This window comes from Pteropus medius, unplaced genomic scaffold (assembly GCF_902729225.1).
Source record: "Pteropus medius unplaced genomic scaffold, Ma_sr-lr_union100, whole genome shotgun sequence".
NCBI classification, from domain to species: Eukaryota; Metazoa; Chordata; class Mammalia; order Chiroptera; family Pteropodidae; genus Pteropus; species Pteropus medius.
In genome coordinates, this window is record NW_024340701.1 from 18,277,705 (window position 1) to 18,305,676 (window position 27,972).

A 27,972-nucleotide genomic window follows, 5' to 3' on the forward strand; every position below is an offset into this window, starting at 1 on the left:
AGAGTTTACCTTTTTCCACCTCTCTTGTTACCGTCTACCCATCTTAGATTCATTGACTGGGCCCTGTAAATTAGACTAACCAAAGACATATTAACAAGAGAAAAACAAGCAGAAGTTTATTAGCATGTGTATCAGGCATACACATGGGAGCACTCAGAGATGAGTAACTCAGAGAGGTGGTTAGAACTCGGGTTTGTATAGCATCTTAACAAAAGAACAATAAATTTTTAGAGAAGTAACAAAACGAAGGCAAAGGACTTGAGTTTCTAGGGTTGCAAATTGTGGGAAGGCAAATATATAGAGGGAACTAATGGTAGATAAGATCTAATTAGTAAAGTTTGCTATATACATTCCTTTTGATGCAGGATGGGGCGAATCTTCCCATATGGGAACTCAAGCCCTATTCCCACCCTCTGAGAGAGAGGGTCCTTGACTCTGCACAGGAAAGAATTCAAGCGTGAGTCAGTTAGAGACAAATGGAAAGTTTATTAGAGAAGGAATAACGCTCCACAGAGATATGGTCTCCTCTCAAAACCAAAGAATGAGACCCCGAGTATTTGAGGAATTGGGTTTATATCTGTTTTCCTTTCAGGGTGCCGATATGCATCATTAAAGGTATGGGGAAGTAGTTGTTAGTCATCTCAGCAGGAATCTTTCTGTTGTCTGGAAGCATGCTGATCAGCCAGGTTCCCATGTCCAACAGCAGGTAGCAGGCTCTGAATGCAGCCTGGTTTAACATTTAGTCAATTTGTGTAGTTTTCATGCCTCTTTTCTCATGTCTCTGGGCTGAAAAGGGTCTAGAGTTGTCTCCAGTGGTTAACTTTTGTCCTTGGTAGAGAGGAGAGGGGAAACACCATTACAAATGTATGTCCTGCTTTTAGGCAAATGGGGGAGGGCAGAGAGCTCTTGTATCTGTTTCTTCTCAATTGCCTTTAACTTAAAATTATCCTTATACCACAGTGGTATATTTTCAGGTAGCATATTCTGCTATTTTTTTAGTATTTAGCATTTATATTATAATTGCTCTTTACATATTTTATTCCCTGCACTTCATCCTGAGGAGAGGAATTATTTTTCTCTCTAGTACCTAGTTCAGTGCTTGACACAGTAGGTGCTGAATTAAACTTTACTGTAAAATTATTGCACTTCACCCTTGCTCAACAAATGCCAGAAAACAAGTGTCCAAAGGCAATTATTCTCTGTGAGGATCTAATACAGTTTTTTATTCATACATTTTTCATTTTGTATAGTATTTGTGTGAGCAAGAATTCATAGCTAATCTCTGGCAAACTGATTTATATTACAGCAAATTGTATCTTCACTCTGAGATTATTTGCATTTAAAAATGAAGGCTGAAAAGGAGAATTCCTTTTACCAAAGAGGAATTCCAAGCATCTGTTACTGGCCAATGAGATAAATTTTTTAGAAAGAGGTCAGAAACGGTTTGGGGGAGCAAGTACCAAATCATTCCATAAAAGGAAGTAATTTAATTTTAGTCATACCTAGCAAGAAGAACTACCCTAAAGACTTTAATAAAAAAGTCCCTAAGGAGGCCTGAATTTGGAAAGATAAGGAACGTGAATGCACTAGCAATTAAAGGGTTAAAGAGAAATTGCTTCTGCCAGCAGTTTCTGGGATTCTATCCAAACAGCATGCTGTCAGCAGCATCAGCCAGCAGGAACATATAATCTTCCACCCTTTGGTTTTGGTGGGTAATATTAGCTAAGAAAACACTCCAGATTTTTGCGTTCATATGGTATAACTCACTTCAGACATGATCCTTTCTCCAATAGTTACCTCCTACACTTGAGAAAATTTCTTTTCTTTGTCTCTCTTTTTTCCAATACAGTATCCAATTTGGGAAACCAGTCAGCACCTCCCAGGACAAAAAGGCGTGTTTTTAGACTGTAAGGTCACTCTCCTTTCATTACTATTATTCTTTGAGTCAAAAGGACATAATGGCATCAGGTTTTAACATTTCTGAAATCAAATGTACTACCTAATTCCTCCCTCTGGCCCAAAAAACTCCTCTTAGGTTGATAGTCAACACTGTCATCACCTTTGTCCTGGTAAGAAGAATGCTGCTTGGATCAGGCGCCCTCCCCATCTCTGCTGAGAAACAAAGCAAAAATACATTTCATGTACTACACTATAACTTAGTTCAAACCAACAGAATTTATTGAAGATTTCTTATATGCAAAACTCCATTGTGTGTATAGAGCTGAATAATTTAATTCAACCAAAGCATATTGAGGATTAAATGGAGCCAGTAGTAAGGTTACGAAGATCAAATCATGGTCCCAACTTTAGGTAGCTCAGTGTGTCAGGTGGACAGTCTACACACAATTATAAAACAATAATGATAAATGCTATAGTGGAAGCTCAGAGGAAGAAACAATAAAAATTTTGCGTGAGAAATGAATCTTTGAGTTCCTTATGGAGCACTATGGTAGCTTTCAAACCATTTGCTTTTTCTCCACAATAAGTAATACATTTCTTTTTCTTTTTTAATATTTTCCCCCCTCCCCCCTCTTCCCTCCTCTCTGATAACCACTGGTCCATTGCCTATATCCATGAGTCTCTGTTTGTTTGTACTGTTCATTTGTTGCTTTTAGGTTTATATCCCACATATAAGTGATATCATGTGATTTTCAACCTTTTCTGTTTGGTTTATTTTGCTTAGTATGATTATTTCAGGGTCCATCCATGTTGTTGCAAATGGCAGCATTTTATCTCTTCTGTGGCTGAGTAATATTCCATTGTATATAAGTAATATATATTTTTACTTGAAGTTTTTATTGAGATAATTGTAGATTCACATGCAGTTGTGCGAAATAATACAGAGAGATCCCGTGTGCTCTTCCTAGTTTCCACCAATGGTAATATTTTAGAAAACTGTATTATAATATCACAACTAGGATATTGATATTATTACAATCCACTGATATTATTCAGAATTCCCTAGTTTTACATGTACTTGTGTGTGTTAAGTTCTTTTATCACCTGCGTAGGCTCATCTATCCACAACCACAGTCAAGATACTAAATAGTCTCATCACAGCAAGGATCCCTCTTGTTGCCCTTTTATAATCAAATTTACTCTCCTGCCACCTCCTCCCTGACCCCTTGCAACCACTGATTTGTTCTACATTTCTAAAACCTTGTCATTTCAAAATGTTATGTAAATGGAATCACACAGTGTATAACCTTCGGAGATGGCTTAATTCTCTAGAGAGTCATCCAGGTCATTATGTATATCAATAATTTATTTCTTTTTATTGCTAGGTAGTATTTCATGATATGGAATACTACATGGTATGGAATTCTATAGTATAGAATACCGCAATCTGTTTAACCATTCATCTGTTGAAGAACAGATGGACTAATTCTCATTTTAGGCTATTACAAATAAAGCTGTAATTGCTTAGTTTTATGGTAGTTGCGTGTTTAATTTTTGAGAAACTAATAAACTATTTTCCAGACTACCTGTACCATTTACAGTCCCATCAACAATATATGAGCCATCCAGTTTCTCTCCATCCTCTTCAGCATTTGGTGTTGTCACTAGTTTTAATTTGTAGCCATTCAGATATGTGCGTGGTGATATCTCATTGTGGTCTTAATTTGTATTTCGCTAATGGCTAATAATGTTCAACATCTTTTGATGTGCCTATTTGCCATCTGTATATCCTCTTCAGTGAAGTATGTCTTCGTGTCTTTTGCCCATTTTCTAATCAGATTGTTTGTTTTCTTACTGTTGGGTTGTGAGACTTCTTTCAAAATATCCTAGGTGGTAGTCCTGTCAGATATGTGGTTTGCAAATATTTCTTCCCAGGCTGTAGCTTGTCTTTTCATCTTCTTCACGTAGACTTCCACAGAACAAAAGTTTTTAATTTTAATGAGGTCAAATTAATCAATATTTCCTTTTATGGATCATGCTTTTGGTGTCCAATCTATGAACTCTGCCTAGCTCTAGATCCCACAGATCTTACCCTATGTTTTTTTTCTAAAAGTACATTTCACAAAATCCTTTTAATTTCAGAGAAATCACACTGGAGCTTAATGGACTGTAATGGTAGGCAATAAGTTAGAATTTAATAAGAACACTATATTAGTGTGCTCAGACTGCCATAACAAAATACCACAGACTAGGTGGTTTCGACAACAGAATTTTATTTTTTTACAGTTCTAGAGCCTGGAAGTCCAAGATCAAGGTGTTGTCAGGGTTGATTTCTAGTCTCTTCCTTGCTTGTAGACAGCCTCCCTGCCGTGTTTTCGAATGGCCTTTTGCCTTTACAAGTGGAGAGAGAAAGACAGAGACAGAGACAGAGACAGAGACAGAGAGACAGAGAGAGAGAGAGAGAGAGCTGTGCTCTCAGATGTCTCTTCCTCTTCTTTTGAGGACATTCCTCATTGGAGTAGGGCCCCACCCTTATGCCTTATTTAACCTTAATTACCTTCCTAAAGGCCCTATTTCGAATACAGTCGCCTGCAGGTTAGAGCTTCAACATATGAATTTGTGAAGGGGGAAGAGGGGATGACACAATTCATCCTATAATGAACACATCCCAGGGTGTTGGACCACCTGTGCTGGCTGTCACAGCCAGTATTATGTGTGAGCATAGGTATTAGCATAACCTGGTTTCAGAAGTCCCATTAGTTCAAGTGCCGGTCTGCTTAGTGTGTTCCTATTCCCCTCTCTGGTTCTGCCCCTCTCACACTGGTAATGAGGTTCTTACGTTCAGAACCGCTGAATTAGTACTATGTGCCCGTGGGCACAGTTGATTAGTCAAGGAAAGAGACTAGATGCAAATTGTGCCAATCACACTCTTTCTCTGGGAATTTTGACTTTTAAGACTAAAACTCACTTTGGCTGCTTTATCTAACTAAGAAAATCTAAGCTTGGGGACTCTTGGTAGATGCCATTTTCTGCCATGTGGACTAGGAAACAGGGATGGTAAGTTTGCCATGAAAAAGAAAATGAGGAAGAGGCAGAAACTAGGGACAGAGAGCATTCCAGCTCCAACCCCTCTCCCACTGTATCTTGTTCTTAGGTTCTATAAAACACCCCAAAATAAATTACCCTTTTTGCCATGAGGAAGTTGAAAGGGGAGGGAAGGATGGGAAGAGAGCAGCTTCACAAAGCTTCTACCCAATCTCCTCTCCCTATTTTCAGTCCCTTCAGAGCTGACCTAGGTTGGCATACTCTTTAGAACAGCTCTGTCCATAAAATATAATGCAAGCCACATATGCAATTTTCAATTTTCTAGCAGCTACATTTAAAAAAAATAAAAAGAAACAAGTGAAATAAAACTTTTAAATATATTTTATTTAGCCCAGTACTGTACATCCAAATTATCATTTCAACATATACTCAGTTAATATGCAACTCTGAATTTTAAAAAATTTTCCAACTGATTCTCATTCAGAAGGCTTGGGAAACATGTATTGTTGGTTGCCTCAAGAGGCTTAGAGATTCCCCTAAAAACAGGAGGCTGAAAGAGGGTCTATGGCCAAGCTAACTCCTAGGCTTCTCCGTGGTGGCTCTGTGCCCTGGGAGCCAGGGCAACGATATGAGAATTCCAGGTTTCAATTCGCAACCAACTTGACCACCTACCTAAGGCCCCTCCTGAATAAATCTGTGATTCTAGTTAACATCCTAAAAGCTAAAAGTAGGGACTTTCTTCCTCATCAACACTATCTATCCATCCATCCATTTATCTATATATCTATCTCTATCATCTTTCATCAGTTGAGTTCTGCAGTCAGAAGTCTCTGTATGTGAGTCTTGCCTATGTACCTCTTAATAGTTTTTGTGACATTGGGCAAGTTAGCTCAACTTCTGTGAGATCCTCTTTTCACACCTGTAAATGGGAATAATGACGGCACCCACCTATCACTCATAGGATGAGGACTAAATGAGTGAAGTATGAAAAATGTGAGAAGGATGAAAAGCACAGTAGCATGTGTTAAGTGCTCTGTAGTTGGTAGCCATTATTAATCACAGACCTCCTTGCTGAAGGACTGACAGCTTTCTATTAGCTAATAGGAAGAACAGAAAATGTAACATACAAAGAATTAAGAAACAGAGACACTTCAAATTTTTGATGTCTAACAATATTTAAGGCTCAGCACAGAACTTCCGGTCCACATTTGAGTTTCCATTTGAAGACCAAAATAAAATTAAAGCCCTTTCTTTGTCTTAGCATCTATTTGCACTCTAAATTTTGGATACATGGTACTCAAATGAAATTCTTCTTGTGCAATATCCCTTATCCTTTCTTTTTCTATAGATTGACCAAAATTTGCTGATCTTTTACCATCCTCATTCTCCCTGCAAGTCATAACTCTTTGCTTCTGTCGTACTAAGTGATTTTCCTCTAGAGGACACATAAATAAGTTTAAACAATCCCTGGAAACTACATTTACTATTAGAAAAAGAACCCCTAAGGTGATCTGTAAGTATATTTAGCTGGAGTCCACCCACATCCCCACTGAGTTAAATGCCCCTGTTATGATGGAAAGAAGATGAGAAAGAGAGAGAGGGGGAAAGAGAAAGAGAAACAGCAGAAAATTCAAGATGGGAGATAATTTAGAAAACATTCAACACAATCTTCCATAAATACTGTACCTAGATAACCTGCGGCCCAGAGACATTGGCAGCACATGCTTCCAGTGTGTTCCCAAACACCTGCCCAGCCCATACCTGCACAGTAGCCCTTACTATGTCGCATTATGATTATTAGTGTGACTGTCTTGTCTGCAACCATCAAAACAGGGCTCAAGTCTTATTTATCCAAGTCCTCAGCACTATACTTGATACATAGTAGGTAGTGAGTAAATGTCTGATAAATGAGTAAAACGCTTTTGGGCTTGTAACAGTCCATCTTGGCCTAGTCTCTGGCATTGATAAAAGATCAGAGCTAGGTCTTTAGTCTTCATCATTTTTATTTCCGTAGCGTGTCTGTGTTCTCTGGTATGTATTTGCTTTTCATGGGCCTGAATTTCTGTAAAATGTGGCTGAGTAGACTGACTGGGATCCAAAGCATAATGTGAAACATAATTATCTGATAGGGATTTCAAAATGTTATGAGAATTTGAAATCTTCAACCTACTGCACTTAGAATGGCTTTTTCACTACCGACTGGAGAGAGTCTACCTGAGAAAGAAGCCTAAACAGAGGAAATCAGAGTTAAGGGAAGTAGAGAAAGGCATCTTTCTGATGACATCGTCTGAGTATCTGCATCCAACCATACCTGAATGAAATCAGTACATCTGTACTTATGTCTTATATGAGCCAATTATTGACTTTTCATTTAAGCCAGGCTGAATTAGGATTCAGTCACTTGCCACCAAAATAGCATTGATTAATAGAATGAAGACCAAACAATTAGAGAACAACAGAGGCCAACATATATAAAGTATTGTACTACATAGCACTGATTACAAATGCAGTAGAAGTCCAGAGGCGTTAAGAGCTGAGGAGAAGTTAACAGAGGTAATGGGATTGGGGCAGGTCATAATCATTGTTATAATTATAAAAAAATACATCAAGAAAGACTATCTGTGGTTGGTAGGCTATAGTAATATATTTAGTAGAGTAGAGTAGAGCATAGCATAACATCGTATACAATCAGAGAATATTATCTAAGAAAGGAAGAAGGGTGGGCCAAGTGCAGTGCTAGCCTTTATCCTCTATGAAGATTATTAAGAGGCCTGATGGAAGGGGAGAAAATCAATGTGATGCAAGATTGTTAAATTTGGAGAGTATCTAAGCCTACTGTAGCATCTGGGCTGAACATAGTCTACTCTCTAGAGCAGTGGTTCTCAACCTTGGCTGTGCATTGGAATCACTTGGGAGGCTTTAAAACATCCAGATACCATATATACAATGGAGTATTATTAGCCATAAAAAAAAAAAATAAGTGAATCCTGCCACTTATGACAATGTGGGTGAAACTTGAGGGCATTATGCTAAGTGAAATAAATCAGAGAAAAACAAATACCACATGATCTCACTTATATGTGGGAGCTAAAAAAGTTGAACTCATAGAAACAGAGAGTAAATTTATGGTTACAAGAGACTGGAGTGTGGGGGAAATAGGGAGATGTTGGTCAAAGGGTACAAACTTTTAGTTATAAGAATAATAAGTTCTGGGGATCTAATGTACAGCTTGGTGACTGTAGGTTACAGTACTGCATTGGATACTTGAAATTTGCTGGGAGAGTAGATCTTAAATGTTCTCACCACAAAATTTCAAAAAAAGTAACTATATGAGGTGATGATGTGTTAACTAACCTTAATACGGTAACCATTTTACAATATATATGTATATCAAATTATCACATTGTACAACATGAACTTACACAATGTTATTGTCAATTATATCTCAATAAAGCTGAAAAAAAATCCAGATACCCAAGCCATACCCCAAACCAAGTAAATCAGAATCACTGGAGGTGGGACCTAGGTATCAGTATTTTTGAAAACTCCCCAGGTAATTTTACTCTGCAGCCAGGTTTGAGAACAAGTGCTCTGGGACAGTGCTTCTCAAACTTTAGTATGCATTTGAATCTTGTTTACATCTGGAATGGGAACCAGAATTTAGGGAGTTGAATGTAGTTTACAGTGGGTGACGATGGTGGTGGGAAGGATGTTCTTTCCAACTCACGCAGCCAGATTTCCCAGAAATAATTTGTGGACAGTTAAGCATGATAAAATGTTGATGGACCGTGTGATAATACCAGTTCCAATGCAGGATATAGGGTGACCAACTGTCCTAGTTTGCTTGGGTCTCAGGGGTTTCCTGGGACACAGGACTTTCAGTGCTGAAACAATAAAGTTGTGGGCAAACTGGTAGAGTTAGTCACTCTACCCATTTCTAACCCTCTGGTAAGTGAAGTTCTGGCCACTGTTATGAAGCTTTTCCAAGCAAATAGGCACCTTTGGTAAAGTAGGGGTGAACAGAACCTCAGAGGATACTCCTGGGAAAGGAGAATGGAATTGCTGAGGCAAAGGAAGAAAAACAAGTGCTCTGTCTTTACCTGGCTCACAGGCACTTATTCAGAAGTGGGGGAGCCTGGAGATAAAATAGTCTGCTGTGTAACATGGAAAAACTGGAAGCTTCTCAATAATATGGAGATTTCAAACTAGAGTGTACAGGAGAACGCTCATTATCCAGGGAGCTTATTTAAAATGCAAACTTAGCCCCTCCTCTAAGAAAGTCTAATTCAAAAGGTCAAAGGCCTTTTGATTAGTATCCCAGGTGATTCCAAGCCACACTGAGAAACACTGAACAAAAGAACCTGACTGTCAACAGTAGTTTGGTCTGTTAAAGAAAGCTTTCCTGACCAAAGTATGGGCTGACTCAAAGAGACTCAGCGGAACTGGTAGGTGATGGTAAAGTTTCACAAAACAGCAGGTCCAGATGGCTTCAGGAGTGAATTCTAGCAAATCTCTAAGTAACAGATCATTCTAATGCTTTTTGAGTTCCAGATCATAGACAAAGAAGGAAATACAATTCTATTAAGCCAAGATAACATTGAAATCAAGCCTACTAAAAATAACACACACAATAAAACTGCAGACTAATCTCACCAATGAATATCAATGTAAAAATCCAAAATAAAATATTGTCAGAAAAGAAAACCCAGCATCATATTAAAAGAATAAATTACTGCCACCAAATGGTGTTAATACTAAAAATGCAAGGATAGTTCAGTGTGCAGGAATGTATTACTGTGATACATGATATTAATAGAGCAAAAGAAAAAAGAAAAAGAAAAAAATCACATGCCTATCTCTGTAGATCAGGTAATAGCATTTAATAAAATTCAACATCTACTCTTAATGTAATTTTTTAAATGCCCACTATGAACTGGGTATTATCTGATCTCCCAAACCACAAACCTGGACATGCATAGTAGTTTTCCACTATAAAACGGAAGTGGAATATGTGAAACCAGGCCCAAACATGTCAAGAAAGCAAGAGAAAACTGTTCAAGCAGGTGGCTCACACTCCCGTGGTACCTACTTTTTACTGCTACTCTGCCTCTTGTTCAGTTACACCTATGGCCTCTTGGCCTCCATTCCCTACGACCTGTTATCAAAGGAGGAAAAAGTGTGGGCTCACTTCCCTAATGCATTTGCATGGTATGCTGGCACCAGCCAGAAATGGATGACTGCTACACTACAGCCCCATTCAGGAGTGGCCCTGAAAATGGTGATGAAGGAAAATCCTCCCAGGAGGCAGAACATTTGTTTCTTTACTTTGTCGGAACTGAGATGGCCAGATGACTAGATCCACAGTGCCTCATAGGCAATAACTAATGGGTTATCCAATTGGTCAGGGACTTGGAAAGAATAAGATTAGAAAAGGTATGTGGATGGACCTCTGAGATTAAGTCCAAAATATGAAAGTATTCATATCTGTGTAAATGCCCACCAGAGAGCATATACTACAGAAGAGGCTCTCAATAATTAGATGGACTGGACGATCCATACCTGGATGTCACTCACCCTCTTCCTCCAGCTACCCTAGTGCTTCTTCAATGATCTTGTAAACTTGGTGTCATAGCATCCACAACACAGGCCTCCCTTGCCAAGCCCACTACTGAATGCCTGACCAGCCAACAACAGAGGTCAATTCTGAATGTTTGCTATGGCACCATTCCCTGAGGGGGCCAGGCTTGTGGAGCAGACATGAATGGGACTTGAAGTCTGGAGTCAGCCCGGCCTAGCTGAGCACAGCCCGAATCAGCTAAACCACAACCAATCCACAGACCTGTGAGCGAGAAATAAAATGTTTGCTCTATTAAGCCACTGAGGTTATGGTACTGTTTTTTTATGCAGCAGAAACCTCATATAGTCCTTTTATTAATCCTCATTGAATCATCCTAATTCGATTGTGCCATCTGTTTTCTTTTGGAACCCTGACTGAATCACTGCCTTCTTGCAGATGATGCAAAGATACATAGATCTCCAGCTCAGACGTCTCCTCTCACCCTCAAACCTAGAGATGGTCAATGATCTGCTCAATATCTCCTCTTAGATATCACAAAGATACATGAAATTCAACACTCAGTCCTCTATCACAAACCTGGTCCTCTTTCAGTGGTCTTCATCTTGTTCGACAGCACCACTCATTGAAGAAACCTGTGAACTCTCCTTGACACCCACCTCCATCACCCCTGTATTCAAATTATCATCAAGTCATGTTGATTTAACCTCCTAAATATCTCTTAAATCTGTCCCCTTCTCTTTACCACTACCACCAGCACCACCCTAGCTCAAGCCATCACTACCTCTCACCTAAAATAATCTCCCAATTAGCCCCCCTCTAGTTGGTTCTCCATACAGTAGTGAAAAACATCCTTTTGAAAATTCAATTTCGATCATGTCCATGCCCCAGTTAAAGCCCTTCCATGGTTTCCCATTATTGCTTTTAGAATAAAGGCCAGAATGTTTAACATAGGCCTCAGGGCTCCATGTGGTATGGGCCCTGCTCCCCTTCTTCATAATCCCCTCTGCTCTCTTTATTTGCTATGATAGGCCACATGGCCTTCTTTATTTGCTATGCACCATCTTACCCGCTGCTGTTCCTTCTTCCTACAAAGCTTTCTCCTCCCTTTGCCTTGTTAACACATACTCATGCTTCACATCTCAGCCCAAGCATCACCTCTTTAAAGAAGCCCTGTCTGATCTCCCTAAGTCTGGCTTATAGCATGGTGTATTTTCCATTTGTGTGATTGCTTGATTAATATTGGTCACCCCACCTACCCACTATAATGTGATTTTCAAGAGGGCAGAGGCTATGTCTGATTTTAGTCATCGCTGTATTCCCAGAACAGTCTGGCACATTCTAAGCACTTGGTACCTATTTATTAAATTAACCTGGTAAGTTGGGTGTTGAGCTGGAATGTCTCTAGTGTTCATGTCAGCTCTAACCTTTCAGGTTTCCTTTTCAGGTCCTGCCTATAGGATAGTGGGATAATGGGGAAAGCAGCCAACTGGGGTGAAATAGCAGCCTCCACGCAGTCAAAGCCATTGGTTAGAACTGAAAGAAGCCCTTTTCCTACTTCAAAGGTCCTGCTAAGAACAATGTGGCAGCCACCAACACTCAACTGGCCAGATGATTTTCAAGGAATGCTTGACGCAGGCCAGAAAATGAGTGCCAAAAATCCTGTGACAGAGCTATTTGCCAGGAGATTCCCTGCCTTATTGAGCTGAGCTGAAAAGAGAGAAATGGCTCTAAATGCTACTGATTAATCAACAAGGGTGATGCTCAGCCATTCTGGCATTCTGCTTGTTCTTCTTGTCAGGTCTTAACCTCCCTGACCATTCTAGAAAGACCTCAAGCAACTGCTATCTTGAAATCTCCACAGATGGTTGGTTTGGCTGATGCTCAGATATCTCTTGTCCTGTACTGAGGTATTGGGAAAGGAGGAAGGGACAAGTTACTCTTCTAACTCTTGTATTGTATGATTCTGTTATTTTAAACACTTTTACCTTTTAAAGAATGAATTAATTATGTGTTGACAGAATGACTTAGACTTCATCTGGAAGAAAGACATAGGGAATTCCAGGTACATGAGTCTTCCTGCCACCAGGGGTAGAAGCAGTTCTTCAGGCCTTATCCCATGGCAAAGACAAACTCTCTCTCTCAAGGTTGGATAATGTTCTGAACCCATACTTACCAGGCAGCCTGCCATTTCCAGCAAAGCTTCTCCCAAGGCTTGGGAGGAAGGGCTTAGATGAGGCACCTGGAAAATTTGGCCCTTAGAAAGGGTCTTGCCCTGGCTGTGAATTATGAATCCAATATCCCATGTGAGGCAAGAAAGGGGAGTGAGGGCATGGCTGGGTCCTGAGTTTGGCTAGCAGAAAAGATGTGTCTATTCATAAGATGGAATACTATATAGCAGTTAAAAAGAGTGTGCTACCATTTATAAAATTTTAAAATGTGCAAAAATTTATAAATCATTCCCTAATGATTTATAATAGGATATAACTTATAGGATTTATAATATGTATATATATTTGACATATATGTACTAAAAATATAAAAATACACATGAAAATCATGACATCAAATACATGATTGTCTTGGAGATAGAGAGAATGAGAGTGAGAAGCGGTACACAGAGAGCTCCAACTATATTTAAAATGTGTTATACCTTAAGTTGGGTACTTGTTAAATTATTCTGTATACCTTTTGAATATCTGAAATAGTCCATGATGATTTTTTAAAGGCAGAAAGAAAGTTTAGCTTTCAGGGAGCTTGAGTATAAAGTTAAACGACTGACTTGTGTATTGATTGGGCTAGTTCCCCAATTATGACCTCCCAAGTTACCAAGATTTTATCCCATGAGTAAAATCACCCCTGCATCCAGGGACTTTCCTCTCGATTGCAGCTGAAGTTATAAATACTCCTGTCTTCACCACTGCATCACTACTTGGCCCGCCCCCGCTCCTTTTCCCTTCTCTCTGTCACTGCTGAGAACCCTTGCCTCTGCTCACAGCCTTCTGGACATATTCCAATTCTTACTACTGCCTTGTGCACTCCAATTCCCCAAGCTGCAGGAACTTCCACTTCTGACTGCAGAGTGGAGTAGGGAAGAGAGAAGGCAAGCTGTGTTTCTGTTCTCTCAAGTTGGAACTTAGAGTGGATTTTCGTGGGGAAATAATACTCTACCCAATAACTCGTTTCCTGATCACCATTAATACTAGAGTCTCACTTCATTATGGGTGACATGGGCTTCAGCAGCCTACTTGGGAACCAAAGTCATTCATAACGATCTGAGGAAAATCTGTTCTAAATTCTAAGACAGATTTTCCAACAAACTTTTGGACAACACCAATTTTTAAGTTATCAGTTCCCTATAAAGTCTTAAGGGGCCAATTAAGTTTTCCTTGGCTAAAGGTATGAATACAAGGAACCAAGGTTGCTGATGGGTGAAGTAAGACAGGGAACTTCGGGGGAACTCCAAAAGAATTTACTGAGAAAGAAAATTACATCATGGCTTACCTGCCCAGTTGCCTGAATTCTTAGAGTGTCCATGCTTCTATTTAAGAAGCCCCTTTCTCTCTGCAGCCTCACATTTTAAATATGGACAATATAATAATGAACTCCAGTGAAGATATCTGATAATTTGCCACAAAGTGTGATTTCTAATTGCTAGAATAATACTGCACAATGGAATAATTTCCTACCCAGTAAAAATAATTTCTCTGCCAGAGTGATAATATCCTATTGAAATATAATGCCATTCCAGACAGAGACTACATAATGTCTAGAGTCTTTTTTTTTTTAAATATAACCTTTAAATGCTAAGCATTAGGAACAAGGCAGTAGCAAGTGATAAAACATGTTCCCAGATGAAGAGAAGAATTCTTTGGGTCTTTGTGAGAATCTTGTAATTACCCAATGTCCTTGGATAAAATAGTGAGTCAATAAATTTACAATGCACAGACAGTCTTTGCTCTGTTCCTTTAGAGAAGATCAGTTGTGTGACAAGAATGGAAATAGATTTTTCCATAAAGTTGGTGTGCAGTATAACATCTGTATTTGGATAGGCACGCACACCATGTTATTAATTTTAATGCACCAATTTAATCCTCATTATGTGCATCACCAGACCCATGAAAGCAGTATTTTCTTTAGAAAATGAAACTGCAAGACTTTTGTCAACCAGTGACACATGTTACCATAGGTAGGTGATGCTTTAGATATTCTCTAAGAATACGGAAGAAAGAGAAGATGTGGTCTCTGTTCTTAAGGAATTTAAAATACAGGCAATTCTTAGAAGTTCAGAGTGGAAAGGAGCCACACATCAGAAGGATGAGAAAAGTGAGGCCTAGAGAGGGAAAACGACTTTCCCAAGGTTACACAGCCATGGAATAGAATTGTTCAGATGAAAACCAAGTGTCTATAACTGGAGCCCAAATGCTAGCCTCTTCAGCACCAGCCCTTCACAATACCCATGCTGAGACAGGACCAATGCTGTACTAGATTCAAATATTTCTATAAGGCCAGGCTGTGTTCCTGGGTATAAGGCTTCCTCCTTGGGGTTCATGGGAGGCGCCCTTTCTGGGTCCCTCTGACTACAGCTCATCAAATCATCAACTCCGTATGATTTGGACCATACACTGTTTCTCCAGCTGCCACTCCCATTTTGGCCTCTAACTCTTGGACTGAGGTGAGAGGGCGTGGGTGGCACCAGGGCACTCTACTCAGATTCTCATTCCTCAGTACACACTCTTTTCAAGAAGTCTTCTTGGGCAAGACTTTAAACTGCTCCAGATTTGACAAATACCACCCCTAATGACTCTGAAACCCCATTTTTAGGTATATGTGCAAGAGAAATATGTACATATGTTTACCACAAGACATGCTAGAATGTCCATAGCTATTCATAATAGCCCCAAATTGGAAACTAGTCAAATGCTTATCAACTGTAGAATGGGTAAATAAATTGTGGACTATTCCCACAGCAGTGATAATAAACTATCTACAACTACATACATAACGTAATGAATCTCAATATAATGTTGAGCAAATGAGGCTGGGCACTAAACAGTACATGTTGCATGATTCCATTTATACAAGGAACAGAAAGAGCCAAAACTAATCTTTGCTATCAGAGGTCAGGATAGTGGTTTCCCCTGCAGGGCAGTAGTGACTGAACGGGGATACAGGGGCTTTGGGGGATGTTGGTAATTGATGTTCTGGTTTCACGGCAATGTCGAGTTGATGAAAATTCATCAAGCTGTAAATCTGCTATTTGTGCACATTTTAATATGTATATTTCCAAAAAAGGTTTAAAAAAAAGAAGGCTCCAGCCTGACTCTTTGCCTCCTATTGCCCCAACACATGGACAGGACTGCTTGCTAATTCCAATACAGCCTCTCTCTCTCTCACTGCCACAGGCTGTCTTAACTCAGGCACCAGTCCTACCTCCCCAACCACAAGAAACACATAGTGACCCCTTTAAGGGATTCCCTTAATGCCCCTTCTCATGAGGCTAAAGGTTACAGAGCAGCTCTCCCTCTCCTTCTATTCTGGGCTTGGGGGTAGGGGTGTGATTGATACTCATAGCATGGCAATAGTCTTCTCTAAAGAATCTTCACAAATCCTCCTTCCCTGTTCCTGTTCTTGAGACCTTTATAATCAAAATTGTCTAGGGCATTTGAGAATCTTCAAGCATGTCTTTTGTAAAGTCTGCCTCTATGCACCTATCCACACTCAGTTTGGAATATGATATCTCTTGTATTGGTACAAAACAACATCAGGAAGTTCCTGTTTTAATATCTTATTATGTAGGTAAATAATAAATCCATCTGCAATAATGACTTATCACATAGTACTTGAAGTTTATAAAGAAAATTCAGATCTATTATCTTGCTTAATTTCCATAGTAACCCTACAAAGTAGATGTTTTCATCATTCACTTGTTACAAGTGAGAGGGTATATCCTTTTAAAGCCTGTGCTAGGTATTTCACATGGCTATTTTGCTTGATTTTCACAAGAACCATCAGAAATAGATATTATCATTCAAGGTCCAGAGAGGTAAAATAACCAGACTCTAAGTCAAGTAGTAGATTTGGTGAGGTGACCTGTCCTGCCTGAAGTCACACATATACAACTACATGAGAACACTGGGACCCCAAACCAAGTGTTCTGACTCCAGATTTATTCTCCTTCCTCTCATTAAGGGAGGGCCAAGGTGGGAATATACCAAAGCAGAGAGAGGAGTCTGGAACTTCTCCCTGCTGGTCTGGGATGTGAGCTTTGGAAGAAACAGGCTTGGGTTTGAGTCACAAATCTGCTACTTGATTTAGAGTTAGGGTGTTTCATCTCTCTGGACCTTGGATGATAATATCTGCTTCTGATGGTCCTTGTGAAAATCAAATAGAATAGCCATGGGAAATACCTAGCACACAGATTTTAAAGGATTTTGGTTTCCTTCCTCTTTGTGCAAATTCCCCTGGTCTAAGGAAAAGTATATGGGAAGGGACAGACGACAGGCATTAACAAAAGAGAGGAAGTTTTTGCATAGCTGATATGGATTGTGGTGGCATATTAGACAAAGTGAGACTATAAAACATGGCCCCTCATCAAATCAGGGTGGAATTTATTTCTCCACAACACTATTTAGTCCGTTTAGTACTTGGAATGAACAATTTAACCCAACTGCAAAGGTATGCTACAGTCCAGGTTCTTGTATCCTGTAGCCAGGTGTCTGGTGTAAGGGAGGTAGGTAAATTGAAAGAATTTAAAACCACAGATAAGGCTTTCCATGTCAGAAGCTGCAAATTATTCCATGAAAGAATCAGGAAAACCAGGCAAGGAATTCTCCCTACTTTTACCTCTTTTTAAGTATTTCTAGGATTGTTTTGTTTTTGCAGCAGTTCAGAATTATCAAATATAGCAGACACTGTTAGTTACCTACCCAAATCTGTTTCTAGAATCAACTTCTATGGCCATGTGCTCAGGGAAAGTATTCCCCCTCACTCCCAGACAATTAGGGTAACTTCATTCCTTTTGTCTACTGAGTTTAGCCATGGGTATACGATCCAAACTTTGCAAATAAAATCTGAGGAAAGTCTGCTGGGGGAATTTTGGAAAAGTTTTGCTCACTCTAATAAAGGAACACAAGACAGGAAGCATCTCCCTTTTTTTGCTCCCACCTCTCAATGCTGTTTTGTGAGGATATGATGCCTGAAGCTGCTGCAGCCATCTTGTGATCAGGAGGCACAAATGTGAAAATAAAACCCAACATACTAAAAATAGGGAAACAGTAAGAAAAAAAATCTGAGTCCTTTATAATGTTCTACCACTGAGATAACTCTGGAACTACCTACCTCTAGATATATTACATGAGTTAATAAATGCCATTATTTTCAAGCCAATTTTAGCCAAGTATTCTTTCCTTGCAACCAAAAGCATTCTAACCAACACAACAAATATTTTAGTGCCATATTGTTCTTTATAACATTATTAATACTCATGTATTAGATGATGTAACCAAACAGATACCAATCAGAGCAGAGAGAACACAGGGTTCTAGTATAGGAAAAGACAGATGAGGTACTAGAAATAGAGTGAAAAGGTGACCAAAAAAGGACAGAAAGGTGGAGGGAATTCCCTTTGCCAAATTAGAGATGGAACTGAAAGAAAGCTGTAAGTATGCTACAGCAAAGCAAGCTACATGTGATACGTTTCCCCTAGCATAACAAGTTCGATATACATTGTATGGATTAGACTTTCTCTACAGAAGAAGTATAACTCAGAAAGTGCAACTTCAAACTAGGGGGGCAAAAACCGACAACCCTAAGCATTAAAAACAATGAACAATGTTTCTTATATTTAGTATTACTGAAATTATCTGTTTGGTCCTCTTCTTCATTTTTTTCTCCCTTTACTGGGCCAGGTACCATGGAGATAAACAGTTTTTAAAGAGGTTTAGATTTATTGGGTGATCACTCTTTGCCAGACACTTTGCTAGGGGCCCTATAAACATTGTCTGTTTTAATCTTTATGACAACTGTGGCAGATGCTGTTAGTTGACTACATACTATCCATTTCACCCTTTTCCCTTGCCCCTCTCATGATGCTTGAGTTAGACAGCAGCTCCCCTCCCTCCCCCTGAGCAGGGGAGGGGATACTCACAGCATAGCAATAGCCCTCTCCAAAGAATTCTCTTCACAAATCTTCCTTTCTGACATGCCTCTGGTTTTGTTCAGGGCAACAATGTGCCCAAATAAAAATATCACCTTTCCAGATTTCTTTGTTTGAGGAGGTCGGTAACGGAGTCTTAGACAATGAGAACTGAGTAAAGTTGCTGCTTGTCTATTCAGGAAAGCTTTTTTAAAAAACATTTCAAAGGAATACGAAAGTATGTTTGTAAAGTTTGTATTTGCCTACTAGTAATGTTCAGAGAGAGAGGATGCACTACGTACGCCTGAGTTTATAAGAAAAAATTAGACCATTTGGAATTCCATTACCCAATTTTCATGGGCATACATGTAGATAGACATATATGCAAATTTTGCAAGTGTTTATGATGTAATTTTAAAAATCTGACAATAACTAGATAAGATCACATATTGTGACTTAATATTGGTCAAAACAGTGCCTTTGCTGTTCTGTATTTATAACACAGAGCCCAGACACACAGGGCCAAGCACAGTTTGTGAGACAGTTACACACATTTCATTCTATAATGTGGACACTTTACAGTGGGTAAGCTGAGAACAAGGACATTTTGAAAATAGTGCCAGGGGGGCTGGTATGCCATTTTTGTTATTCATGAATGTAAATTTCTTTTTTTTTTTTTTAATTTTTAAAAAGCTTTATTGTGGTATGATTGCCATACAATAAACTACACATGTCGAAGGTGTACAGTTTGTTAAGTTTTGACATAAACTTCACCATAATCAATAATAATAAATATCTCTATTAACCTCAGTGTGGCTGAGGGAATTTTCCTCACTCTGACTCAATACTTTTCCACTCAGCCTTTCCCACTTCCCAACCCCTAGCAACTCCAGACCCATAAAAAGGCAGGAGCCTCTTGTTTAGAGCTCTTAGCAGTGAGATAATTTCTCTCATTTGTGTTTCATATTATCTGACCCTCGCCCTGGGGAAAAATAGATGGTGGGTAGCCAGTCTTTTCCCTTTTGCCTCTTTACTGCACAGTCACAGTAAATGAATAAAAACTTGATTGTTACTTTAAGTTGGGCTCATTGTCTTAAGTGACCACCTTGGCGTCTGGCAGCCTGACAATCTAGTACTTATTTTTATGCCAGTACCACATGCTTTTCATTTCTGTAGCATTATAATAACTCTTGAGTCAGGTAGTGTTGGTTGGTTACTCAGCTTTTGTTCTTTTCCAGAGTCACTTTGGATGTTACTGGTCTATGAATTTACGTATGAATTTTAGAGTTCATTTCCCAATTTCTACAAAAAAATTCTGCTAGGATTTTAATTGAAATCTATAGATCAATTTGGGAAGAATTAAAATCTTAACAATATAGAGTCTTCTCATGCATGAACTTAGGTTATCTCCCCATGCATTTAGATCTTTTTAATTTCTCCTAGAAAGTTTTGTTTCCTTGAAATTTTTTTATTTAGTTTCAAGTGTACAGTACATTGGTTAGATATCTATATAGTTTGTAAAATGATCCCCCCAATTGCACCTTCCCTCCCCTGACCCTCCGCCTGGTCAATGTATTAATGCTAACTGCATTCCCATGCCGTGTTCCGTGCTCCCCATCCCTGTGACCATCCATCAGCTACTAATTTGTACTTCTTTAGCCCTTCACCCCATCCTCCCTCTGTCCGACACTAAATTGTCCACTATATTTGTGAGTCTATTTTTGATTATTTTGTTCTTTTTATTCCTTAGATTCTGCATATAAGTGAAATCATATAGTGTTTATCTTTCTCTGTCTGACTTAAATACCTTCTAGGTCCATCAAAGCAATATCTTTTCCCATCCCCTTCCTTTTCATATGTAGGGGTCTTCTTTTCTTATTCTTTCACCCACTCTATCTTCTGGTTGGAGCCCTTAATTCTTTTCCATTTAAGGTACTTATTGATAGGAATGTAGTTGTTACCATTTTTTATTCATGCTTTTGATACATGTTTTTTCTTCTTAAAGAAGTCCCTCCAACATTTCCTGTAACACTGGCTTGGTGGTGATAAATTCCTTTAGCTTATTTTTGTCTGGGAAGCTCTTTATCTGTCCTTCAACTCTAAATGATAGCTTTGCTGGGTAAATTATTCTTGTTGTAGATCTTGGGTCTTCATCCTGTCGAATATTTTTTGCCAAGCCCTCTGTCCTACATAGTTTCTTTTGAGAAATCAGCTGTCAGTCTTATGGATGTTCTCTTATAAGTAATTATTTGTTTTTCTCTTGCTGCTTTTAATATTCCTTCTTTGTATTTAACCTTTAGCATTTTGATTATGATGTATCTTGGTGTGGACTTCTTTGGATCTCTGATTTTTGGAATTCTCTGAGCTTCCTGGGGTTTTATGTTAGGGAAGTTTTCTATCATTATTTCTTCAAACAGCTGTTCAATATCTTAATTTTCTTCAGTTACACCGATCAGACGGATATTTGGAGCCATAATAGTGTCCCATAACCTCCTTAAATTATTTTTATAGTCTTGGCATCTTTGTTCTTGCCATTCTGATTGAGTGTCCTGATTGGCTTTCCTGTCCTCTAGATAGGGCATTTGATCTTCTTCTTTTTTCCCCGCCTCTTTAATTCCCTCCCCACCACGTCCACCCCTGACCTATGGATGTTACCATTTTCCTCTTAAGAACTGGATCTCTGAAGGCAGGGCATCTCCTCCCACACGCTCACGGCATGCACCTAGGGCCTGGCACCCCCAGCGCACTTGGGGGGCCTGGTGCCGCCGTGGCCTGGTGGATCCTCTCCTTGATTCACTTTGTTTATTCCATTTAATATACTTCTCATCTCAGATAATGTGTTCTTCATTTCAGACTGGTTCCCTTTTATAATTTCCATTTCCATTTTTATATTTTTTATCTCTTTGTCGAAGTTCTCACTGAATTTATCTACACTTCTCAAAAGTTCATTGAGCATCTTTATAACCAGTGTTTTGAACTCCGCATCTGTTAGATTACTTGACTCCATTATATCTGGATCTCTGTTCTCTTCTCTCACGTGGTTTCTGCTTCTTTGTCTTCCCATTTTGGCTGACTTTCCATGTCTGTTTCTATCTACTAAGCAAAGCTCCTAAGTCCCCCGGTCTTGTGAAGTAGGTGTCCAGTGGCACAGTCCTGAGAGGGGTTCAGCTGCAGGCCAAACTTAGCCCAAGCCTCTACCCCTCTGGGGCCACCTGTTAAGATTCAGCAAGCAATCCACAGATGCTGTGCTTATAGTTGCCTCAAAAGGCCACACCAGAAACGGAGGCCGGCTGCCTCCAGTGTGAGTCTAGGCGCTGCTCAGCAATGAGCACCTGACTAAGTGAGGACACACCTGGATGTGGCTTGAGTGGAGCCGCAAGTTGGGGGAGGCGAGGTTTCAGGGAATCCTCTGGGCAGAGCGATCTCTGTTATGCAGTTTGATGAAGTCAGCTATGGCTGCGCTGTGTCCATGCACTGGGAGGAGATAGGTCTCAACAGGGAACAATGGATACCGCCGGCACTTCTGTGCAGAGCAAGTATCCCCTTGGCCCTCACTCCAACAATGTCTCTCTGTAAGTCCCTGGTGCCCCCTGCGCCTAGCCAAATCGGCACTGGTGCTCAGAGCAAGCAGGTCCGACACCGCGAAAATCCACTCACGGATGCGGCCCCTTGAAGAGGCTTCTGCCGCTGCCACAGCCTCTGTCTCACTCAGTCACTCGGGACGGGGCAACCCTACGTCCTCACCCCTTCCTACCTTCTGCCGTTGCAAGGTGCTTTCTTGGACTTCTCCCTAGTTATATGGTTTGTTCATCTAGATCCCAGGCAATTTTTCCTTGCTGCTGCTCCTTGTTTCTGTCACAACTTTGATTTGGTCACCAGAGGGATGAACAGAGCCTCTATCATCTACGCCATTTTTTTCTCCTAAACTTCTTTAATTAAGCTCAACATGGTCTCATTTTTTTCATACACTTTCCTCCAGAATTTAGTTTTTACTTTTTATTTTAACATAAATAGATTTTAATCATGATTTAAACTCATAGAGGCCTGGTTTCACTTTTGATTTTAACTTTCTTTTAATTGAGATATAATCGACATATAATATTAGTTTCAGATATACAAGGGATGCTTTTTAAAGGAAGGCCAACTCAGTTAGCTTGTCTCTTAGGCTTTTTGCCCTTCTTCCTTTGCCATGTTCCTGGAATATGGATGAGATACTCAGAGATGAGGCAGCCCTTTAAGAAGGATATAGACAACAGCCAAGCATGATCACAGCCAAAGCTATGAGGAGTCTAGGTGCCCATGACATATTTATCCTGGACTGCCTTCTCCTAAACTTTATTATGGGAGAAAAATCTACTCCTGTTTGGTTAAACCTCTGTGATCAAGTTTCTGCTCCATGCAGCTGAATACACACTAACCGAAAACAGTTGTACGCTGAAGTTTACCTTTACAAAAATTGTGAAATTTATCATGCACAAAAAGATTAAAACTAATATAAAGGATTTAGAAATAGAGTAAAAGAAGTTCCCTATCCTCCTCCTTCTGGAGCCTACTCCACTCTCCTCCCCTAGAGGAGACAACCACCCTGGCTTCATGTGGCAATATTTTCTCCAAGGTTGTTGTCATGCCCCTTAAAAATTAGTCTCTTGTTCCTATTTTTAAAAAGTATTGAGTTCCTCCCCTAAATTTCATTATGACAATAAATAAGATTTTTTAAAAAGCAAAACTCTACAGGGACAAAGAGATTGGGAGAGAAAACAACAACAAAATTTTAGAAGCAAGGAAGCAGATAGACACGCTGTTACCGGCACAGCAGACCAGAAGAGCTGAACTAATAAGTTTATCAAGGTAGGGAGATCAAGGAGCAAGCTAATTTATGGTATGAAACTCCAGAAAGACTCAGCGTTTGGAGGCAACCCATACCTCTGAGGGTGGGATCTAAGTAGTACTGGAAAGAAAAGAAGCGGTTTCATTGAAAGCGAATGTATCAGTCAGAATCTAGTCAGGAGACAGAAACCACACCAATTATTTCAACAGAAGGAATTTAATATAAAGAATTGTAAACTAGGCATAAAGTTGTTAACTAGGTAAATGAAAGGGTAAAAAGAGAACTCTTAAGGTATCACTCCCAGGGCTAGAGGAAAAGGGAAAAGGATGGGATTTTAGAACCTAGAAACTTGGAGGCGGGGCCCACGGGCCCAGGGATCTAGACCTCTGAGAAGAGGTGTTGCTAAGCTCCTGCTGGTGTCTTTGGTGTGAGAGCATGATGAGGCTGGTCGTGAGCGTTGGAAAAACTGCAAACCTACTTCAGCTATTGCTGCGGGAAAGACCTTTTGCTGCAGTGAAGCATTGTTGGGTGCTGCTCACCGCGATAGAAAGAAAACAGGAAGTTTCTTGTCTCTTCTTGTTTCCCCAGCCTTCCGATTTCCCTCTGTTGCCCTCTATGGGCAGAGGCTAACAGAATAACTGGCAGAATTACTACAGGTTTTCAGAGTCCCAGCTTCAGTGTTGCAAACCTGAGTATAGAAGAGTTGAGCTTAGAACTCGGAGACAATAACATAACTGTCAATACTGGTATTAGAAGCAAGTATTAGAAGCAAGTTTGAACCCAGATCTCCAACCTCATCAAGGCAACTGCTGCTTCTTCCACACCACCTGAAAAATGAGGTGTATTCTCTGGAGCGTAGAGGGTCTCTAGACTGGGGAACATTACACACTGTTGACAGTGGGATCCTATACCGAAAATAGGGATTAAATGAAAGCTTACTGAACATCAGGACCTCAGCCTTCTTCTCTCAAGTTACCTCCACTGAAAAATCAAATATATATTCTCCAGGCAGGGGATTGGAAGCTTCTTCTCTGAGAATCTGATAGCCCAAGAAAAAAGACCTAAATATCCTGATATCAATATAATAGGCTAACTAGATTGTAGTGAAATCTATAATCAGTAACCCTACCAAGCTCTCTTCCAATCAGGTTTTTAAGTTATAATATTAAAGGGTGAGCAGATAGCCTAGAACTACCAGACATCTCAGGAAACTCTAAGGTACAGGACAGAGACTAAAATATTGAGAAAAAAGAACTTGGTGGAAACATAGACTATACTGAGAGATATCATCTTTAGTAGTTAATATTTTCTGAGAATAAGAGAAGACCTTGCAACCAAATAAAAAGAAAACAGAGAATAAGAAAGAATTCTTAGAAATTAAAAATAAGATAGCAGAAATGAAAAACTCAGTAAGAGGATAGGAAGCTAAAGTTGCAGAAATCTCCTATAATGTGGAACAAAAAGATAAAGAGATGGAAAATGGGAGATAAAAGACAATAAAATCATTGGGTCAGTCAGGAAGTCCGAGACGCGAGTAATATGAGTTTCAGAGTAAAAACACATGGAAAATGGAAGGGTGAAATCATCAAAGCAGTAATTCAAGAAAATTTCTCTGACTTGAAAGATACATTTCTAGATTAAAAGGACTCACTGTGTATGAGCTGAGAAAAAAAAACAACTATAACAAGGCATATAATCATGAAATTTTAGAACACAAGGGACAAAGGAAAGATTCTATGAGCTGCAGGAAAAAAAATTAGTTACAACAGTATGGGGCCAACCTCCAGAAACTTTATTAGAGACCTCAACCTGCTGCCCAAGTACTCTGGCAATAATTATATGCAACTATAATAAATAGCTATCATTTTTTAAGCACCAAAGACTTCACATTTGTCATCTCTTTTAATTTTATAACCATCCAACAAATTAAATAATCCTATCCCCGTTTTAAAGATGAGGAGATTGGAACTCTAGGAGGTATATGACTTAAATAAGTTCACATAGCTAATTAAGAGTTAATAACAACAATAACTAACATATATTTGTGCCAGACACTATACTGTAACAGACACTATTGGTTGCCTAGCCAGCAGCCATCCCACCTCTTACCTGCTAACAGATTCTTAATTTTGTTCAGATAACTATTCCTTGGAAAAAGGGACCTTATGTCCAGCATGATTGTCCAAGCCAATCAGAGTGATCCTATTCCCTTTCATCAATGCTTGAATTAAAAACAGACTGTGACTCAGCTCTGGCCAAAGATATAGGAAGAGAAGTCAGTGAGGAATTTCTTGGAAAGGTTTTCTCACTTTTAAAAAGAAACAAATGAAAGAGATGACTGTCTTCTGCTGCTACATACTGTAGTTTCTGGACGTGATGCCTGGAACTATGGCAGCCATCTTATGATCATCAGGGGAGACAGCCTAGGAAAGCCAACAAGCTGATGTTGGAAGAGCATAAAGCTGGAAGGAACCTAGGCCTTTGGTGAACTAATCAATCCTGAAACTTCCCTACTTTTAGACTTTTTGTTATGTGAGATAATAAATTTTTCTTATTATTTCAGGAAAAAAAATAGTTACATAGGGTCATGTATCAGAATGGGTCTGAACTTCTCAACAGCAACACTCAGAGCGTAGAAGACAATCGAACCTTCACAATGCCAAGGAAAATGAATTCCACCCTAGAATTCTATACCTGCAAAACAATCAATTAATGCGAGGATAGATTAAAGACATTTTCAGATATGCAAAGCCTCAAAAAATTTACCTCCCATGTACCCAATTCTCAAAAGCTATTGGAACTGTTCCATCAAAACGAAGGATAGAACCAAGAAAGAGAAAGACACAGGAACCAGGAAACAGAGGATATAACTCAAGAGAGAGGTGACAGGAGCTCACAGGGTAACAGTGAAAAGAAACTTCGAGACAGAAGCTGAGCCCAAGAAGTAGAGAGCGATCAATGTAGATTAGAGCAGGTCAGATATCTCTAGAAAGAATTCTTCAAGAAGATGAAATTGATGGAATACTTGATGAATTTGAACAATAAAGATTTGGAGGAGGAATTCATTATAAATACATAGGAAATGACACAAATGAGAAAAACAGGAAAATTAAATTTAAAATTTAATGTAATTCCAGGAAAAACAAAACATTGAGTGAGCAAGGAAAAGTAGTCATGGGGTACTACACAGCTTAGTCATGAATTACATTTACATAATCATAATGATATAAAGAATGAATATTAGTTTAGCCAAATTATGATATATCTATATTGGGAGGCTTGGGAATGGAAAATGTGGCTGTATGTGGTAAGCAAGAAGCAAGGTGATTAGTGAAAGGGCAAAAATCTTCATTTTTCAAATTGAGACATCAATTTGAGAAGCAAGGGCTGTCACTACAAAAAGCAAGGGCTGTCACTATAAGCATGTTTTTTAGTGATATGAAGAGAAATACCAAAAGAAACCGTTTAAGAGAGAAGCAAATGGCTGCCTTTGGGGAGTGGAAAATGGAGGCAATGGGGTACAGAGGATTGTTCTTTCTTTCATTATTAGCCTTGTAAAACTGACTATTTAGAAGTTTGAATAACTTTAGTAATAATAAACCATAAGAAGCATAAGAAACCAAAAAAAATTTTTTTTAAAGAAAAAGAGCCAATTACGAACTCCAAGGCAAACAAGACTTATTCAAGAAAGGAAAGAACAGGAAATGTACTCAGCTGAGAATACGAGTTACATAATGTGCCAACTATGTTCTCTTTGCCTTCCAGATCCATCTACCCTTCTCCACTGGCTCTGTGCCCAGGAGGCGGGCCTCTATGGACTCTACCAAAAGGCTCCCGTGTCCTCTGGCTTCCAGGTGGGTTCTGCCTGTGGAGAGCCCCAGCAGTTGAACAGAGGGAGATAGGAGGACTAATTGGAGTACGTAGTTTCTGGCTGCCTTCCTTGCGTGGTCATTTCGGGCTGGCTGCATGCCTTCACAACGGTTACAGCTGCTATCAGGCAACTCCACCTATACAGCTCTCGGGTCTCCAGGTTCTTCGGAGCCTACAAGTGGTAATAGAGCCCCACCGTTTTACCAGCCCTATCTCTAGTGGTTTCCCTATACCCTGCCCACACTTTTACAAATGGTCCCTTATTAAACTCTTCTTGAATTGCCCAATTTGAGTGTGCCATCTGTTTCTTGCTAGGACCCTAACTGATACACATAATCATGATAATATAAACAATGAATGTTGACTTAATAGAAAGTTCATAATATATTGGGAAGTAAGGAAGGGAAATATGTGTCTATTTGAGGAAGGTACATGGAAGGGAGCTAAGTCCTCATTTTTCATAAGAAAATGGATTCTATCCATTTCATAAGCCAAAAAAAGAAAGAAATAGTACCAAAAAAAGAAGTAGAAGTATATTCATATTATTTAGAAATACGGAAGCAAGTCTCAGAAGAAATAGCAAAAAAAAGAGTTGAAATAAAGATGTTTCCAATTTAA

At 39.4% G+C, this 27,972-nt stretch overlaps 2 long non-coding RNA genes across 6 annotated transcripts in view; one reads left to right on the top strand and one right to left on the bottom strand.

Annotated features, from left to right (window-relative positions):
* The window catches only part of LOC120622838 (uncharacterized), a 74,684-nt gene extending 47,043 nt beyond the window's left edge, over positions 1–27,641 (top strand). For all 5 annotated transcript variants that reach the window (XR_005658569.1, XR_005658574.1, XR_005658567.1 and 2 more), the window contains one exon: positions 27,250–27,641. This is a non-coding gene — a long non-coding RNA (uncharacterized LOC120622838). The remainder of the gene's footprint in view (positions 1–27,249) is intronic.
* LOC120622855 (uncharacterized) lies at positions 467–14,198 on the bottom strand. The gene is made up of 3 exons (XR_005658578.1): positions 14,024–14,198; positions 2,060–2,112; positions 467–828 (listed from the first exon to the last, which is right to left on the bottom strand). It is a non-coding gene; the product is annotated as an uncharacterized LOC120622855 (long non-coding RNA).
* Positions 27,642–27,972: the final 331 nt, after the last annotated feature.